Genomic DNA, 18,634 nt, shown 5'->3' on the forward strand with positions numbered 1-18,634 from the left:
CATCCTAAATAAGAGGAGCTAACATTTATGGTGACACGGTCTATGCCAGGTTCTCTGTAGGCATCAGCTCACTGAATCCTCACAGAAATTCTAGGGGGCAGCAACTATTATGCTCCCACATCCCTTCCACCCATGAGATAACAACTATTGTCAGTATGGCATGTATATGTGCTTCTGTATGTATACGTATAACACATATATACACATATACATATACATGGAGTTCCCAGGTTGTGGAAATGGTTAAGCATTCGACTACTAGTGAAATATTGGCAATTCAAACCCACCAAGAGGCACCTTGGAAGACAGTCCTCATGATCTGCTTCTGAAAGGTCATGGCCTTGAAAACCCTATGGAACAGATCTACTCTGCACACATGGAGTCACCAGGAGTTGAAACCAACTCAGGGGCAACTAACAACAACTATATATATATATATGTATATATATATATGTGTATATATATATATATATGTATATAGTATTTATATACAATGTGCATCCATAGAAATATATAATGTTGCTTGGGTGAGGTTTTTTGTTTTTTTCCATAAATAGTCTGCACATTTTGTCCTACAGCTTACTTTTCCCCCACTTAACCATATGGGATATTTAAAATGCCCTTCCCCTGTTTTTGTCATGATTTATTCCAATTAGACTTTAATAGAAGTACACTGATGACCCAGTTTAACAGGGTCCATATTTTTGAGGAAAACCTGCTCAACCATCAGTGACCCAGTGTCTCCAGAACCCTTCTTTGTGTCTACAGTTAGCAACTCTAGTTGGAAAGATTGTCCACTAAGTCTCTGACGCAATAAAAGCAAACAAAACAATGTCATATAACCAGATGGGGCTGCACCAGGCATTGGGTTTCACTTGTTCAGTTTCATCATGCCTCTCTCTGAGGATCGTAAGTTAATTGTCACTAGTCCCAAGGATAAATGGAAATATGATAGGTGGAGGGTATGGTATTTCTTGCTGAGAAAACTTCTATTACTGGAGTAAAGCAAGATTCAACCACGTGCCAGGCAACATGCATGAGCTTTATATATGGTTTTATAATCTTCATATAACACTAGGGGTTCTTTACATATGATATTTATGATATTTAATTATCAAGCAACCTATGAACAATGTTATTATTCCTTTAAAGAAGATGCTGAGGCTCAGAGCATGGTTAAGAAAGTTGATGAAAGTTATTCAACCAATGTATTACAGCGGTAAGAGTCAGAATGACTTGGAACCAGGATTTTATCCCAAGCAACCTTTCCTCTAAAATTCCTTCTCTTCATACTCAGGCCTTTCAGGGTGAGAGAAGCTTGCTCCACTTCAAAACTTGGTGGCTCCTATTATATTAAAAATATATAAATATAGTATATTTTAAATGTTTAATAAATAACATTCTCAACACACACAAATTAGGTAATACTCTATGTGTATTGTACTGTATGTACAGTAATGGCAAAATCTAAATTTGAGGACCCTGTGAATGTGAGGTCCTGCCCAAATGGCTGCCGTGGCCACCCTTGCTGTCCTGGCTGCCCAGCCTCCCTGTCCATCCCTGCTTTCCACTGCCCGTGATGAACAGACGTGCTGCTTTTCCAGGGAGCTCGACGTCCTCTTCTGTCATAAGGTGCCTGCGCACATGGCAAGGCAGTGATGACATCTAGGGCTCAAACGGACTTTGTAGAATCGAAAGAGAACATTGAGGACCAGAATCATGCCAGTGGCTGAAGGGTGCGTGGGATATAAAAGAAAGAAGACAAAGATCTGACATTAGAAGAGGAATGAGCTCCTTGCACAGGAGACAGTGAAAAGCTGAGGTGAAGCTGGGCTCCCATGCCATTGCAAAACTCAATGCCCGCCATGTCTTTTATGATAGAGTTTTGGTGTTGCTGTTCCTTCTGCCTGGAATGCCCTTTTCTTAGCTCTTTACGTGGCTGCTGCGTTCTTGCCCTTCAGATTTCAGCTCACATGCCATCTCCTCAGAGAGGACTTTCTGGAGAACCCAATCTAAAACCTCCAGGCACTCTCTATCTAATTTTATTGAAGCACTATCACCAGGGGCAGATTAACCAGTAAGCGAGGTATAAAAATGTATACAGGGGCTTAATTGTGTTCACTTACTAATCTGTAGTGCACAATTCCACATGGGTTTCATATCACAGTTTTAAATCAAAGATGTGATGAAAAACAGATGAAATTGTGCGCTACAGATTACTAAGTAAGCACATGTAAACCCGTGTGTACTTTGCTTGCTGTGTAATTCCTCCGTTTAACACTATCTGAAAAGTGTTTTTTGTTTTTTTTTTTTGGTCTGTTTCCAATCCTTTATTGTCTAAATCCTAACGAGTCCCATGAGGGTCCATCACCACCACCAGTCGCCAGAGCCTCCTCTGGGTGGAAGGGATCCTTCAACCTTTCAGGTAGCAGCTGAGCATGTTAACCTTTTGAATCACCAAAGGCCTCTCCACCCTAAGGGGAGAGACATTGTTTCATTTACTGCTGTATCCTGAGCACTTAGACTGTGCCCAGCACATAGTGGATGTTCAATAAATATCTATGGAATGGATGAGAAAAAAAAATCAATTTCCTCAGTAGTTATTTTGTATTAGTGTGCCCTGATCCTGTGGTCTTTTCTGTGTCACCAGATTAGGTGCACCATGTTATTTTTATGAAGTATTTTCTTAAGCTACAGGCTTCTTTCATAAGGCTTATGTCAGAAGCATTCGGAATCGACTCAATGGCAATGAGTTTGGTTTGTTTTTTTTGTAAGTCAGATGCTTATCTTTTGGTGGGAGTTCATTAATCATGTGCTTAGATAAGCTAATTGATGAATAAATATGTTTCGTAAGAGGGACAGCATTGATTATCCTATTTAAGAATAAGAACCCTATCCTTAGCCTTTTTTCGTTGTTGTTGTTCATAGATTGCTTTGAAAATCTCTGAATGCTAAAAAACTTCTCTCCAGGAAGGGCAAGCATGTAACAAATTGGCATACAACTTCAGGAAAGATTCATGGCCTCCCTACAGCACCCTAGCACCCAGATTAAACATCTCTGCCATTTATAAACCAAGGTTTGTGAGAAAAGGCGGCTATTTCACATAGTTTTTTGAGGTTAAGAGGGGATTAGCATGCTGGACAACTAGTTCACATTTTAGAGTTTACAATGGGCTTCTAGGAAACACACAAGGCATGAACTACCTTGTCGGAGGCACGTCCACACATTTCACAAGATCTGCGCCCTCTTAAGTCACGGAAAAACATTTCAGACTTTCACAACTTTATTTATTCAGCTGGTAGATGTTTTCTTTAAAAAGTATATTTGGGAAAAAAAGTGTTGTGAAAAAAAGCTTGCATTTGCACATGCATGTTGGAATAGGTTAAAACACAGGGATCATAGAAAATGCAAAATGTATGAAAAGCATATGGTAAAAAGTCCCCCTCCCATTCCTATCCCCAGGCACTCAGTTTCCCTCTCCAAAGGTAACCAGTATTTACCATTTGCTTGTGTTTCCTCCCCCTCCCCTCCCCCCCCCATTTTTTATATACAAGGTAGCATTCTACAGTCAGTACTGGCACTTGCAGCACGAGCTTTCCGTACCAGAATATAAACAGGCCTTTCACCCTTTTGTACTGACAACTGCATAATATTCCATCATATGAATGTACCATAGTCTGTTTAACCACTCCTCTATTGATGGAATTTTATTAGGTTATTTCCAAATAACTCCGCACAATGTCCTATAGGGTTGTTATGAGTTGGAACCAACTGGACGGCACTGGGTTTGGTTTTGGTTTTTAAGTCACCTTGTACGTATGTCATTTCACACTTAATCATTTGACATATTTACCACTAAACAAACAAACAACTCAGGCCAAGGAAATGAGATAACAACAGAAGGCTTTGGAAGTGGCCCTTGGCTGAAAATTCTTCCTGTAGTGTAGAACCTGTCACCTGCTACCCTCCCTCTTCAGCCACTTCTACTCAGCTCATTGGTCCACTGCATTCATGAGCATCCCACAATCTGTCAAAAGTTTACTCACAGAGAGATTACACATTGCAACAAGAAAGGCCAAGGAAAGTCCACCTAGGAGTAAATTCTAATAATCTAGTCATGGTCAGTTCAGAATTCCATCCCAATCTCTGCGGGAGAGTTGATGCCTTTCTGACCTTTGTTTGTCCTTTTTATCACTGAGCTCTTCCTGTGATTGAAGATGTGAGAGCTTTATGTGCTGTAGGAAAACATACCTCACATGTTGCTTATTGAGAAATATTTTCTTTCTCAAGTAATTCAAAAAGGGACATAAAGAGACTGGGAGAGACAGATGTACTCAATATGATTTAAGCCACAGTCAGTAGTCTGAGGGGCTTTCTTATATAAACTCAAGGCAATGGCCAGCTGGTTTAAATATCTCTTTCCTTGGAAACTATGGGGCAGTTCTACTCTGTCCTATAGGGTCGCTATGAGTTGGGCACTGGGTTTTTTAAAATCTAGAACCATACATTATAGTGATACATAATATTTACCTAAAAAAGCACTGCCAGAATAGTTGATTGCACATGATAGGTGGAAATATCATAGAACTAGGAAATAATCTAACGTGACTGAAGACTGGTCAGCTTGATGCCAAGAACCTCCCTAGGCATGTCATAACACGAAGAAAAAATTTAATTACAACAGTGGATCACTTCGATACATCTTTTTAGTGAAAGCCATATAATTATAATAAGTTTTTAATAATGTTCATCTGACTGATAAATAAAAAATAATGACACTCGTGGAATCATGAAGATGAAAATGAAGAAACTGAGGCAGGTGAGGTTAACCAATGTATCTGAGCAATGTTGTACTGGCATAGGCTGGTATAGGCCAATGGGAACTGATTAAGAATTTTACAAGTCAGTTGGTAGATTGAAATTGGCCATGGTGGAAGCATTTTATCATGAAAATCAGTAAATGCTATAAATTAGAGCTTTTTTTTTTCTTCCGCAGAGAGCCCGTTGTCAAATATTTGCCAGCATATCATTGTATTGAAGATTATTCAGCCAATTCAAAGCAAAGATTTGCCTGGACTATTTAAATACACTTTTTTTGTCCTTTCATTTTTATTGGGCTTTAGATTTTAAAAGCACCTTTGCATATGTGGATATATCATTATCACTTCAGAGAAATCCTTTAACGCAAGATGGGAATTCTATCCCTGCCATTTCAAAGATGAGGACACTTAGGCACACGTAGGCGAAATGTTTTGACCAAAGGCACACAGCTGCGTAATGGAATAACCAAAATAGACGTAGGTTCTGCCCAGGGCACACTGAAACTTTTGCAAAAGAAAACAAAAAACTATTAAGAAGGGACAGAAAGTCAACAATGTGGTCAAAGCAATGGTGACATTCCTGTCTGAAATCTATCAGCTGGCTCCTGATCTCAGTTTTTAAAAAAAAATACACAGGAGGAACTCAGACTGGATCAGACATTGAAGAGTCTCATTTTTTCTGAGTAGACCCAATTAATCATTATGGCATATCAAAGGCTGGGACTGGGCTATGCTTTATTCCTATTTATCTCCTAGGGTACAGATTATGAACTTTGGGACTGTGTTCATAGTTATACCCCATGGCACCGTACCAGTATTCCAGATTGTTTCAATTAGGGCTCACTCAGTCGCCAAGTGACCATGTGACCCAAACTGACTTGAACAAAAAAAGTTAATGTAACTGTCAAGTCCAGACCATAAGTCAGGCAAGGGTAGATCCAGGGGTTCAAACAATTTATTAGAACTCTTTCTTTCCACATTTCTTGGTTTTAAAGTCTACCCTTGTGGTATTAAGATGGCTTCCACCACCTCCAGGCTTATCGCGCAGCCCTCAATTTCAATTTTGGCAATACCAAAAACCAAACTCACTGCCGATGAGTTGATTCTGACTCATAGCGACCCTATGGGACAGGGTAGAACTGCTCCGTAGAGTTTCCAAGGAGCACCTGGTGGATTTGAACTGCTGACTTTTTGGTTAGCAACTGTAGCACTTAACCGCCATGCCACCAGGGTTTCCATTTGGGGTTATTTCTTCACGCTCTTTCCATAGGAGTTAAGGAATTTAGCTGTTTGGGCTCTGACTGAGTCACCTGCCCATCCCTGACCCAATGACCATGGTCTAGCCTAAGTCACATGTTTATTTCTGGAGTCAAGGGTGGAACCACTCACCTGACTAAGCAGACTGGGTAGGGAGTAGGGGAGAGGTCACCAGGGAAAATCAGAATTCTGTTATGAGAAGAAAGAGGGAAGAGGGGATTAGACGCTGGGCAGACAAAGTCAACAGATTTCTGCTACATAGGAGCTCAACAGCTATTTCTTGACTGAATGAATAAATGAATGAATAAAGATCCTTGCAACTAAATCACTGTCACCCTTTTACTCCTGATAATACCAATTTGAAAAATGCAAAACTAGTTGTTTTTCTTTCTCTTCTTTTACTGGTGAAATTTCCAAGACACCCCATCATCCCAAGTACTTACAGATAGTCTCATGGGTGTACCCCAAGAAAAGCTCCAATATCTAAACATCCTTCATCAACCCTAACAGATATTTGGCTCTGTGTAACAGAATTCAAGTAGGATTTTTCCGATGTCCTGGAATCTAGCTAAGGCCTAAGGCTGAATTCAGAAGGTGTCAAATACCCTCCTATTCAAAAGAGAATAGACAAAAGTCACTAAGAGCTGAGTCAGGCACTTTTCTTCAGGGCATGCTCTCCTAGCAGGAAACCCCACCCCATCAACCCTACCCAGTATATAAGATAAGGCTGAGAAGTTGGAGTCTGCATTGCCATTGTGAGTTACTCAAAACCCTTTTACTATAGTTCTCTCAAAGAAGGATACTGGTGGTTCAGTGGTAGAGTTCTCACCTTCCAAGCATGAGGCCCAGGTTTGAATCCCGGTCGATGCACCTCATGAGCACCTGCCACTCATCTGTGAGTGGTAGCTTGCATGTTGCTATGACGCTAAATGAACTGTTTTCAGCAGAGCTTCCAGACTAAGACAGAATAGCAAGAAAGGCCTGGTGATCCACTTCTGAAAATCAGCCAATGAAAACCTTGTGGATAACAAGTCTGATTCATGACCAATCATAGGGATGGCACAGGATAGGGCAGTGTTTCCTTCCATTGTACATGGCGTTGCCATGGGTCAGGGCCAACTGAAGAGCCAACACAAGAGCAGTTAACAAGTTCTTTTCTAAGTCTGTTTAGAATTATATCAAACCCATGCTATGACCACACCTCACATTTTCCCCACCCACCCCACTGTTGCCCCCCTCCTCAGCTAAGTCAGGTTTTCCAATCAAACCTTAGGTCTCCCTGTGCTCTGGCCAAATAATACTTTCTTGCTTTTATCCTTCTGCCTCCTTCTGCCTAAAATATACTTTGCCCCAGTACCCTGTCTTCTGGGGAAACAGCAACTCCTCTCCAAGGCCTAGCTCAAACATCAATTCTTGGTGAAGTTTCCGCATAGGGAGGGAATCTTTTCACCTTCAGGCTTCCATAGAATTTTATTTTCACTTTCTTGGAACATTCGCCACATTCCATGCTTTGTTACAGGAAATTTGTTTATGTTAAATCTGCTTACCAGGTAACAGTAAAGTTTTTTTTTTTTTAGAATGTTAATTTGTGTGTCTTTAAAAATTTTTTACTGTGCTTTAAGCGAACGTTTACAAATCAAGTCAGTCTCTCACACAAAAGTTTTTATACACCATGCTACATACTCCCAATTGCTCTCCCCCTAATGAGACAGCCCGCTCCCTCCCTCCACTCTCTCTTTTTGTGTCCGTTTCACCAGCTTCTAACCCCCCTACCCTCTCGTCTCCCCTCCAGGGAGGAGATGCCAGCATAGTCTCAAGGGTCCACCTGATCCAAGAAGCTCGCTCCTCACCAGCATTCCTCTCCAACCCATTGCCAAGTCCAATCCCTGCCTGAAGGGTTGACTTTGGGTATGGTTCCTGTCCTGGGCCAACAGAAGGTCTGAGGATCATGACCACCGGGGTACTTCTAGTCTCAGTCGAACCATTAAGTCTGAACTTTTTACAAGAATTTGGGGTCTGCATCCCACTGCTCTCCTGCTCCCTCAGGGGTTCTCTGTTTTGTTCCCTGTCAGGGCAGTCATTGGTTGTAGTCGGGCAGCATCTAGCTCTTCTGGTCTCAGGCTGTTGTAGTCTCTGGTTTGTGTGGACCTTTCTATCTCTTGAGCTCGAAATTACCTTGTGTCCTTGGTGTTCTTCCTTCTCCTTCGGTCCAGGTGGTTTGAGACCAATTGATGCATTTTAGATGGCCGCTTGCTAGCGTTTAAGACCCCGGATGCTTCTCTCCAAGGTGGGATGCAGAATGTTTTCTTAACAGATTTTATCATGCCAGTTGACTTAGATGTCCCCTGAAACCATGATCCCCAAACCCCTGCCTGTGCTATGCTGGCCTTCGAAGCATTGAGTTTATTTAGGAAACTTCTTTGCTTTTGGTTTAGTCCAATTGTGCTGACCTCCCCTGTATTGTGTGCTGTCTTTCCCTTCACCTAAAGTAGTTCTTATCTACTACCTAACTAGTGAATACCCTCTTCCCACCCTCCCCCCCATCTCTTAACCATCAAAGAATATTTTCTTGTCTGTTTAAACTATTTCTTGAGTTCTTGTAATAGTGGTCTCATGCGCTATTTGCCCTTTTGCAACTGACTAATTTCACTCAGCATAATGCCTTCCAGATTCCTCCATGTTATGAAATGTTTCACAGATTCCTCACTGTTCTTTATCAATGCGTAGTATTCCATTGTGTAAATATACCATAATTTATCTATCCATTCATCAGTTGATGGGCACCTTGGTTGCTTCCATCTTTTTGCTATTGTAAACAGTGCTGCAATGAACATGGGTGTGCGTACATCTGGTCGTGTAAAGGCTCTTATTTCTCTAGGATATATTCTAAGGAGTGGGATTGCTGGATCGTATGGTAGTTCTATTTCTAGCTTTTTAAGGAAGCGCCAAATCAATTTCCAAAGTGGTCGTACCATTTCACATTCCCACCAGCAGTGTATAAGTGTTCCAATGTCTCCACAGCCTCTCCAACATTTATTGTTTTATGTTCTGAAGGATTAACACCAGCCTCGTTGGAGTGAGACGGAATCTCATTGTAATTTTGATCTGCATTTCTCTAATGGCTAAAGATCGTGAACATTTCCTCATGTATCTGTTAGCTACCTGAATGTCTTCTTTAGTGAAGTGTCTATTCATATCTTTTGCTCATTTTTTTAATTGGGTTATTTGTCTTTTTGTAGTTGAATTTTTGCAGTATCATGTAGATTTTAGAGATCAGGCGCTGATCAGAAATGTCATAGCTAAAAACTTTTTCCCAGTCTTGTAGGTAATCTTTTTACTCTTTTGGTGAAGTCTTAGGATGAGCATAGTTGTTTGCTTTTTAGGAGCTCCCAGTTATCTAGTTTTTCTTCTGCATTGTTAGTAATGTTTTGTATACTATTTACACCATGTATTAGGGCTCCTAACATTGCCCGTATTTTTTCTTCCATGATCATTATTGCTTTGGATTTTATATTTAGGTCTTTGATCCATTTTGAGCTCGTTTTTGTGCATGGAGTGAGGTATGGGTGTGGTTTCATTTTTTTGCAGATGGATATCCAGTTATGCTAGCACCATTTGTTAAAAAGACTGTCTTTTCCCCCATTTAACTGTTTTGGGGCCTTTGTCAAATATCAACTTCTCATATGTGGATGAATTTATGTCTGGATTCTCAATTCTGTTCCATTAGTCTATGCATCTGTTGTATCAGTACCAGGCTGTTTTGACTACTGTGGCAGTATAATAGGTTCTAAAATCAGGTAGAGTGAGGCCTCTCACTTTGTTCCTCATTTTCAGTAATGCTTTACTTACCCAGGTCCTCTTTCCCTTCCGTATGAAGTTGGTGATTTGTTTCTCCATCTCACTAAAGAATGTCGTTGCAATTTGGATCGGAATTGCATTAAATGTATAGATCGCTTTTGGTAGAATAGACATTTTTATAATGTTAAGTCTTCCTATCCATGAGCAAGGTAGGTTTTTCCACTTAAATAGGTCTCTTTTGGTTTCTTGCAGAAGTGTACTGTAGTTTTCTTTGTATAAATCTTTTACATCTTTGTTAAGATTTATTCGTAAGTATTTTATCTCCTTGGGGGCTACTGTAAATGGTATTGATTTAGTGATTTCCTCTTCAGTGTTCTTTTCGTTGGTGTAGAGGAATCCAACTGATTTTTGTGTGTTTATCTCGTATCCCAATACTCTGCTGAATTCTATTAGTTTCAGTAGTTCTCTTGAGGATTCCTTATGGTTTTCTGTGTATAATATCAAGTCATCTGCAAATAGAGATACTTTGACTTCTTTCTTGCCAGTCTGGATGCCCTTTATTTCTTTATCTAGCCTAATCGCTCTGGCTAGGACTTCCAGCACAATGTTGAATAAGAGTGGTGATAAAGAGCATCCTTGTCTGATTCTCGATCTCAAGGGGAATACTTTCAGGCTCTCTCCATTTAGGATGATGTTGGCTGTTGGCTTTGTATAAATGCCCTTTATTATGTTGAGAAATTTTCCTTTTATTCCTATTTTGCTGAGAGTTTTTATCATGAATGGGTGTTGGACTTTGTCAAATGTCTTTTCTGCATCAATTGATAAAATCATGTGATTCTTGTCTTTTGTTTTATTTATGTGTTGGATTACATTAATTGTTTTTCTAATGTAGAATCATCCCTGCATACCTGGTATGAATCCCACTTGGTCATGGTGAATTATTTTTTTGATATGTTGTTGAATTCTATTGGCTAGAATTTTGTTGAGGGATATAGGTCTGTAATTTTCTGTTATTTTTTTGTGTGTGTGTGCGGTGTCTTTACCTGGTTTTGGTATCGGATATGGCGGCTACGTAGAATGAGTTTAGTAGTATTCCGTCCTTTTCTATGCTCTGAAATACCTTTAGTAGTAGTGGTGTTAACTCTTCTCTGAAAGTTTGGTAGAACTCTAAAGTAAAGCCATCCGGGCCAGGACTTTTTTTTGTTGGTAGTTTTTTGATTACCTTCTCAATCTCTTCTTTTGTTATGGATCTATTTAGTTGTTCTACCTCTGTTTATGTTAGTTTAGGTGGGTAGTGTGTTTCTAGGAAATCATCCATTTCTTCTAGGTATTCAAATTTGTTAGAGTATAATTTTTCATAGCAATCTGATATGATTCTTTTAATTTCAGTTGGGTCTGTTGTAATATCACCCATCTCATTTCTTATTTGGGTTATTTGCTTCCTCTCCTGTTTTTCCTTTGTCAGTCTGGTCAATGGTTTATCAATTTTGTTGATTTTTTCAAAAAACCAGCTTTTGGTCTTGTTAATTCTTTCAATTGTTTTTCTGTTTTCTATTTCATTTAATTCTGCTCTAATTTTTATTATTTGTTTTCTTCTGGTGCCTGTGGGTTTCTTTTGTTGCTCTCTTTCTATTTGTTCAAGTTGTAGGGATAATTCTTTGATTTTGGCCCTTTCTTCTTTTTGGATGTGTGCATTTATTGATCTAAATTGGCCTCTGAGCACTACTTTCGGTGTGACCCAAAGGTTCTGACAGGAAGTGTCTTCATTCACATTGGATTCTCTGAATTTCTTTATTCCATCCTTAATGTGTTCTATAATCCAGTCTTTTTTGATCAGGGTATTGTTCAGTTTCCAAGTGTTTGATTTCTTTTCCCTGCTTTTTCTGTTATTGATTTCCACTCTTATGGCCTTATAGTCAGAGAAGTTGCTTTGTAATATTTCAATGTTTTGGATTCTGCTAAGGCTTGCTTTATGACCTAATATGTGGTGTATTCTAGAGAATGTTCCATGTGCACTAGAAGAGAAAGTGCACTTGGTTGCTGTTGGGTGGAGTGTTCTGTATATGTCTATGAGGTCCAGTTGGTTGATTGTGGCATTTAGATCTTCCATGTCTTTTTTGAGTTTCTTTCTGGATGTCCTGTCCTTCACCGCAAGTGCTGTGTTGAAGTCTCCTACTATTATTGTGGAGTTGTCTATCTCACTTTTCAATGCTGATACAGTTTGTTTTATGTACCTTGCAGCCCTGTAATTGGGTGCATAAACATTTAATATGGTTATATCTTCTTGGTATATTGTCCCTTTAGTCATTATACAGTGTCCTTCCTTATCCTTTATGATGGATTTAACTTTGAAGTCTATTTTGTCATAAATTAGTATTGCCACTCCTAATCTTTTTTGTTGTTTGCTTGATATATTTTTTTCCATCCTTTGAGTTTTAGTTTGTTTGTGTCTCTAAGTCTAAGGTGTGTCTCTTGTAGGCAGCATATAGACGGATCTTGTTTTTTAATCCATTCTGCCATTCTGTCTATTTCTTGGTGCATTTAGTCCATTTACTTTCAGCATAATTATGGAATTTAGTGCTATCATTTTGATGTCTTTTTTTGTGCGTTGTTGACGGTTTCTTTTTCTCACTTAATTTTATGTGCTGAGTAGATTGTCTTTATATATTGTCATTTCCTCATATTTGTTGTTGTTTTGTTTCTGCTGAGTCTCTATTTTTTTCTTCTATTTTATTTTGATGAGTTGGATGGTTTGTCTCTTTTGTGGTTACCTTATTATTTACACCTATTTTTCTAAATTTGAACCTAACTTTTCTTTGTATTGACTTGTCTTCCTCTCCATATAGAAGGTCTGTGATTACATTTCTTAGTCCTTCTTTATTGTTTTAATGTTTTCTTCTTTTATATAATAACATCGCTGTTACCCTGTTTTCAGCTTTTTTTCTTTTTTTAAATCTTGCTTTGTTTTTTTGATTTCCCTGTCTGGGTTAGCTTCTGATTGCCCTGCCCAGCGTTCTAGTCTTGGGTTGATAACTGATATTATTGATTTTCTAGCCAATGAACTCCCTTCAGTATTTCTTGTAGTTTTGGTTTCGTTTTTACGAGTTCCCTAGACTTCTGTTTATCTGGAAATGTCCTAATTTCACCTTCATATTTAAGAGAGTTTTGCTGGATATATGATTCCTGGTTGGCAATTTTTTTCCTTCAATTTTTTAAATAAGTCATCCTATTTTTTTATTGCCTTCTTGCCCGCATGGTTTTTGCTGAGTAGTCCGAGCTTATTCTTATTGGCTCTCCTTTGTAGGTGACTTTTTGTTTATCCCTAGATGCTTTTAAAATTCTCTATCTTTGATTTTGGCAAGTTTGATTATAATATGTCTTGGGGACATCTACCTTATGTGGAGTTTGATGAGCATCTTGGATAGATATCTTCTCACCTTTCACTATATCAGGGAAGTTTTCTGCCAACAAATCTTCAACAATTCTCTCTGTATTTTCTGTTATCCCTCCTTGTTCTGGTACTCCAATCATTTGTAGGTCATTTCTCTTGATAGAGTCCCACATGATTCTTAAGGTTTCTTCATTTTTTTAAATTCTTTTATCTGACTTTTGTTCAAATATACTAGTGCCAAGTGATTTATCTTCAAGTTCAGAAATTCTGACTCCTGCTTGCTCAGTTCTACTCCTCTGACTTTCTACTGAGTTGTCTACTTCTGTAATTTTATTGCTAATCTTCTTAATTTCTGATTGGTGTCTCTCTATGGATTTTCCAGCTTATTAAATTTTTCATTACATTCCTGAATATTCTAATTTCTTCAGTTGCTTTATCTTTGTGTTCCTTGACTTGTTCTGCATATTGCTTCATTTCCTTCCTGATGTCTTGAAGGGTTCTGTATATTAAACTTTTGTATTCTGCCTCTGGTAATTCCAGGAATGCACTTTCTTCTAGAAGGTCCCTGGATTCTTTGTTTTGAGAGCTTGTTGAGGTGATCATGGTCTGTTTCTTTACGTGACTTGATATCGACTGTTGTCTCCAAGCCATCTATAAGTTACTGTATTAGTTTATGTTTGCTTACTGTGTCATAGCTCCTTGCTTTTTTTTGTTTTGATATGCCCAAATGAGTTGCTCAAGTGAACTAGCTTGATTATTTTTGCCTTTGGATCTCTGACGTCCTGTCCCCAGGTGGCTAGAGCTGTCATCAGGTGTATCAGTCTAGGAGTCCATTCAGTTTTCTTGTATGAATTCAGCTCAGGTGTCCAGGTAGCTGATCATCAAGTATGTGGTACAGGCTCTGTCCTACAGTTTTAGAGGGCCAGGGGTGATTAGTGTAGGTACTGGTATGTGCTTGCAGCAGGGGACCACGCTCTGAACAAGGAAGGGGGTTAAGAATTGACCCCCGAGTGTCTCAGAGGAAAGCACGTCCTTATTCCCTAGAGTGTGCAGGTGGTTGGGTTCTGCAGAAGGACGATGGGCACCCAATGTTTTTGATTGTAAGGACTGGGAGGTACCAGGTATCCTTGGACCCCTGTCGCAGGTGGCTGGGTGGTCTGAGTGGAGCTACCAGTCCTTAGGCCCCTGATGTGGGTAGGTGAGGACCCTGTTTAATAGGAAAAGCAATGTCAAACATCAAATACCTACCTCTCCACCACACAGCTGAAATAGTCGTAGTCTGCCAACAAGGGCCTATTCTCCTGAAATAGGCCCACACAGGTCCATGCAGAGGGGAAAGGTGCTCAAAGTCCACAGACTGTTTATGCCTGGACAGAAGCCGCTTCTGTCCTGATCTCTCCTGGTTAGTGGAGCTGGCAAATTATCTTTTCCCCCAAATGCAAATTTTTTCCTTCTCCAAGGCCAGGAGGATGGCTCTAGGTGTTCAGCAGGGCCTATCTCAGGCCCAGGGAATTCAGCTGCTGATGCCAGCTTGGGGTGGAGGGGCACAGTAAAATATACGCAAATACTTAGCTTTTGCCAAGAATGCCGTTCTTCTCTGGTTCTGGAGGTGTGAGTAGGCTCTGTGGCTGGCTGCTTCTCCCTGAGGAAACTGCGGCCAAGCACTAGTACCAGCCCACCTCTGCTGCTCCCAGGAATGGTGCCTGAGGGCTCCCTGTGATTCAGGTCTGGTAATTCTTCTCCACTTCTGAACCATCTCTTCCTCCCCCGACCCTGCCCCATTCAGCTGCATTTTCTAAGCTTGACTTTGATTCTCAGGGCCCCTAGCTTGTCATAAATATACTCATTTTCAGTTGTATTTTCAGGTCTTTGTCGTCAAGAGGGGTCGCTGGAAGCATCTGTCTATTCCGCCATCTTGACTCCACCTCCCTGTGTTTTGTTTTTGAAGCTTTGGAGAAATCAGAAAGATGTCAAGGCATCGAGATTTTTTTTTTCCTGACTGTATTTCCCTTCCCTTATTCCTAGCAAGTAGCCAAGCTTTATGCCCCCTTGCCTCAGAGGCCAAAGAAGTGGCTTCAGGGCACCTTCCCCCTTTTGCCTTTGTTTTTCAAAAGCCTATGTTTATTGAAGAGATTATGGATTTCAGGGGCTGAGGTGCGGTGGGAGGCAGGCTCTCTGATAACTTTGAAGGTGGTAGCTTGAATGGAAAAGGGTATGCTACACACTGGAATAGGCTTGTTTTGTGGTTTCTTTTAGTAGAGACCTGTTCTCTGTTCCCTGAAAGTATTTCACAAAAAGTGAGCTTGTGCAGCTAGGAAGACTGGTTTCTGTACACCAGTGTTTCTAGTCTCGATATAAAACAGGCTTTTTCAAGGGTCTATACAGATTTTGAGGAGCCCTGGTGGCACAGTGGTTAAGAGCTCCACTGCTAACCAAAAGGCCGGCAGTTCGAATTTACCAGCTGCTCCTTGGAAACCCTGTGGGGCAGTTCTACTCTGTCCTATAGGGGTGCTATGAGTCAGAATTGACTCGACAACAACAAGTTTTGGAAACCCTGGTGGCGGAGTGGTTAAGTGCTATGGCTGCTAACCAAGAGGTTGGCATTTCCAATCTACCAGGTGCTCCTTGGAAACTCTACCGGGGCAGTTCTACTCTGTCCTATAGGGTTGCTATGAATCAGAATCGACTCAATGGCAGTGGGTTTGATACAGATTTTAAAAGGAGTCCTGGTGCCACAGTGATTAAAACGTTCAGCTGCTAACCAGAATGTCGTGGTTCAAACCTATCAGTCGCTCCGTGGGAGAAAGATGTGGCAGTCTGCTTCCGTAAAGATTTACAGCCTTGGAAACCCTATGGGGCAGCTTTACTCTGTCCTGTAGGGTCAATATGAGTTGAAATCAACTCAGTGGAAATGGGTTTGGTTTTGATTTTATACAGAGTTTAAGCAATGAGCACATCAACGGCTACCAAGATGAAATGAAGCCTAGAGGTATTTACTTTCTCAGTACCACATATGCCTGAATTCTTGTGTAATCCTCAGAGGGGGAAGGAACTCCCTCCAATAAAAACTAAAATTGAATTTCCCACCAGCTTGGTAGGATGTTGGCCAAGAGCTGAAATTAATTTGATTCACAGAAAATAAAATAATACAGCTTCCAATGCTGGCTCAGATCCTAGCTGCTATGAACTAACTGATGGTTTAAAACGAGTTTTCTTCCACACAGGGTTCAGACTCAGAGACTTGCACTCCAGTGGGCCCAAGGACAGGAATCTGCTGAGAACACCTGGGTTTCTAACTCAAAAAAGGCTCAAATCCTCAGCAGAAAAACATATAGTGGAAGAATAGAGGATTGTGCTATTCAGGGATCAGAGGAGCCCCTGCAGGCTGGAGATGACAGATGCTCTTCTTCTTGTCTCCTGAGAACGTGCATCCGGCATTGTTATCATTATGGCAGGTTATAAAATAGGCTTTCTTGGTCCCTGGCAGGGAACAGGCACTTTTCAGAGGTTCAAAATGTACATCATCATCATCAACAACAAATACAATAAAGTATCTCCTATAAACAAACCTTAAACATAGAAGTCTTCAAGTCTTCGTTAAGGAGAAGTATTATGGTATGACCTGGTATTTTTGGAAACTTTGATGGCAATAAAAAATTGGGGGAAAACATGATTTAAAAGATGCAAGAAGCTTCTGGATTTACTTTTTGGAAAGACTACCTTTTGATCTTGGAAAAATAACTTCAGGTGGCTCTTTAATTACATAAATATACATCAAAGAATCAAGGGCCCCCTCTCCCCACCCTACCTTTGGTTTTGGGACATCTGTAAGGCCATCATTTACCTCTACACAGATGTAGAGAAAAATAAGCTAAATGCTCTCGGTGGCAAAATCACCTCACTCTGTAGAACAGACTGTAAAAGGATCTAGACTTGATTTGGAGCAATCTCATTGGCATTCCCCTCTCAGAGCTGTTCAAGACTGAATAAGCCAAACTTTGGAAAGGTATTGATGTTGGAGTGTTTTCTGTTGTGAGTGTCCTGCTGGAGCCAAGCAGCCAGACCACATCTAAGTGAGTGTGGGACAGGCATTCCCTGAAGGAGTGCATGTTTCCTCTTGGTTATTCTGGGAAGAAGCAAATTCTGGCTCCTTCCTCTTCCCTTTTGCCATCCAGTTGGCTCTGACTCAACAGTGACCCTATATGACAGAGCACAACTGCCCCACAGAGTTTCCGAGGAGCAGCTGGTGACTACTTTGTGGTCAGTAGCTGTACCTTGCTGTAGCTCTTAACTACTGCGCCACCAGGGCTCCTAGGTGTGGTGATAGGAAAAATTTTATAGGGGCAGGGGTGGGGAGGAGGTTCCCTGCCTTGTGAAAGCAGGCTAGGAGCAAAACTCGAAACTTGAAGGTGGTCTTTTAAGGGAACCCCCAGCAGCCCTGAGCCTGGGACCTCTAAGAGGCCACACTTAGCAGTACTATGAGTCTCCGTGCTATAATTCACTTCATTATGCCCAAACTCAGTGCTACCTTGTTGTTCATTTCAACTTAGTCTTTATAGGGCTGTGAGGGATCAAAAGAAGGTTTGGATTACAGTCACATAGGGGCTGTCATTTCCTCTCTCTGAAGCCCAAGTGATGGCCAAGAGTCATGGCAGCAGCACTGAACTAGGCAGCAAGGAAGAACAGAGGGGCCTTGTTACAATGAGATGGCATCCTGGGCATTCTCAGAAACAGTTGGGGTTGCTTTGAAAAGGCTAGGGTCCAAAATCATGCCAGTGGGGTCTACAGCCTTCATCATGAAGAAATTCAGCAGAAATGTGATGAGCTAAGGTTATAGTGGAAACCCTGGTGGCGTAGTGGTTAAGCGCTACAGCTGCTAACCAAAAGGTCAGCAGTTCAAAACCACCAGGCGCTCCTTGGAAACTCTATGGGGAAGTTCTACTCTGTCCTGTAGGGTCGCTATGAGTTGCAATCGACTCGATGGGACAACAGGTTTTTTTTTTTTAAGGTTATAGTTACAGGCTAATGAGAGCTATGCATTTGAGTTTATTACATGAGAAGCATCTCTAGATGAGGCAGGCCACCTGGCCAGAAGATCTCATTCTGTGCTCCTGAGTCCCACCTTTCTATGAGGCTGTTCTGTTATAATTCCTGCTGCCACCACCTAGCCAGATCTCACCTCCTTCAACACTTTGGCCTAAGCAAGGATAAAGCTTCTCTCCTTTGAGCATGGTGTTAACTCAACACTAAAAGAAGGTGACTCATACTAAAATAAGCAAATTTTAAACTCTCTTCAAAGAAGACCTGTAAACAAATACCCAACTCTAGTTAATTATTTAAAAAAACCAAATCCATTGCTGTCGAGTT

Source organism: Loxodonta africana, chromosome 2, assembly GCF_030014295.1.
Source record: "Loxodonta africana isolate mLoxAfr1 chromosome 2, mLoxAfr1.hap2, whole genome shotgun sequence".
NCBI lineage: Eukaryota > Metazoa > Chordata > Mammalia > Proboscidea > Elephantidae > Loxodonta > Loxodonta africana.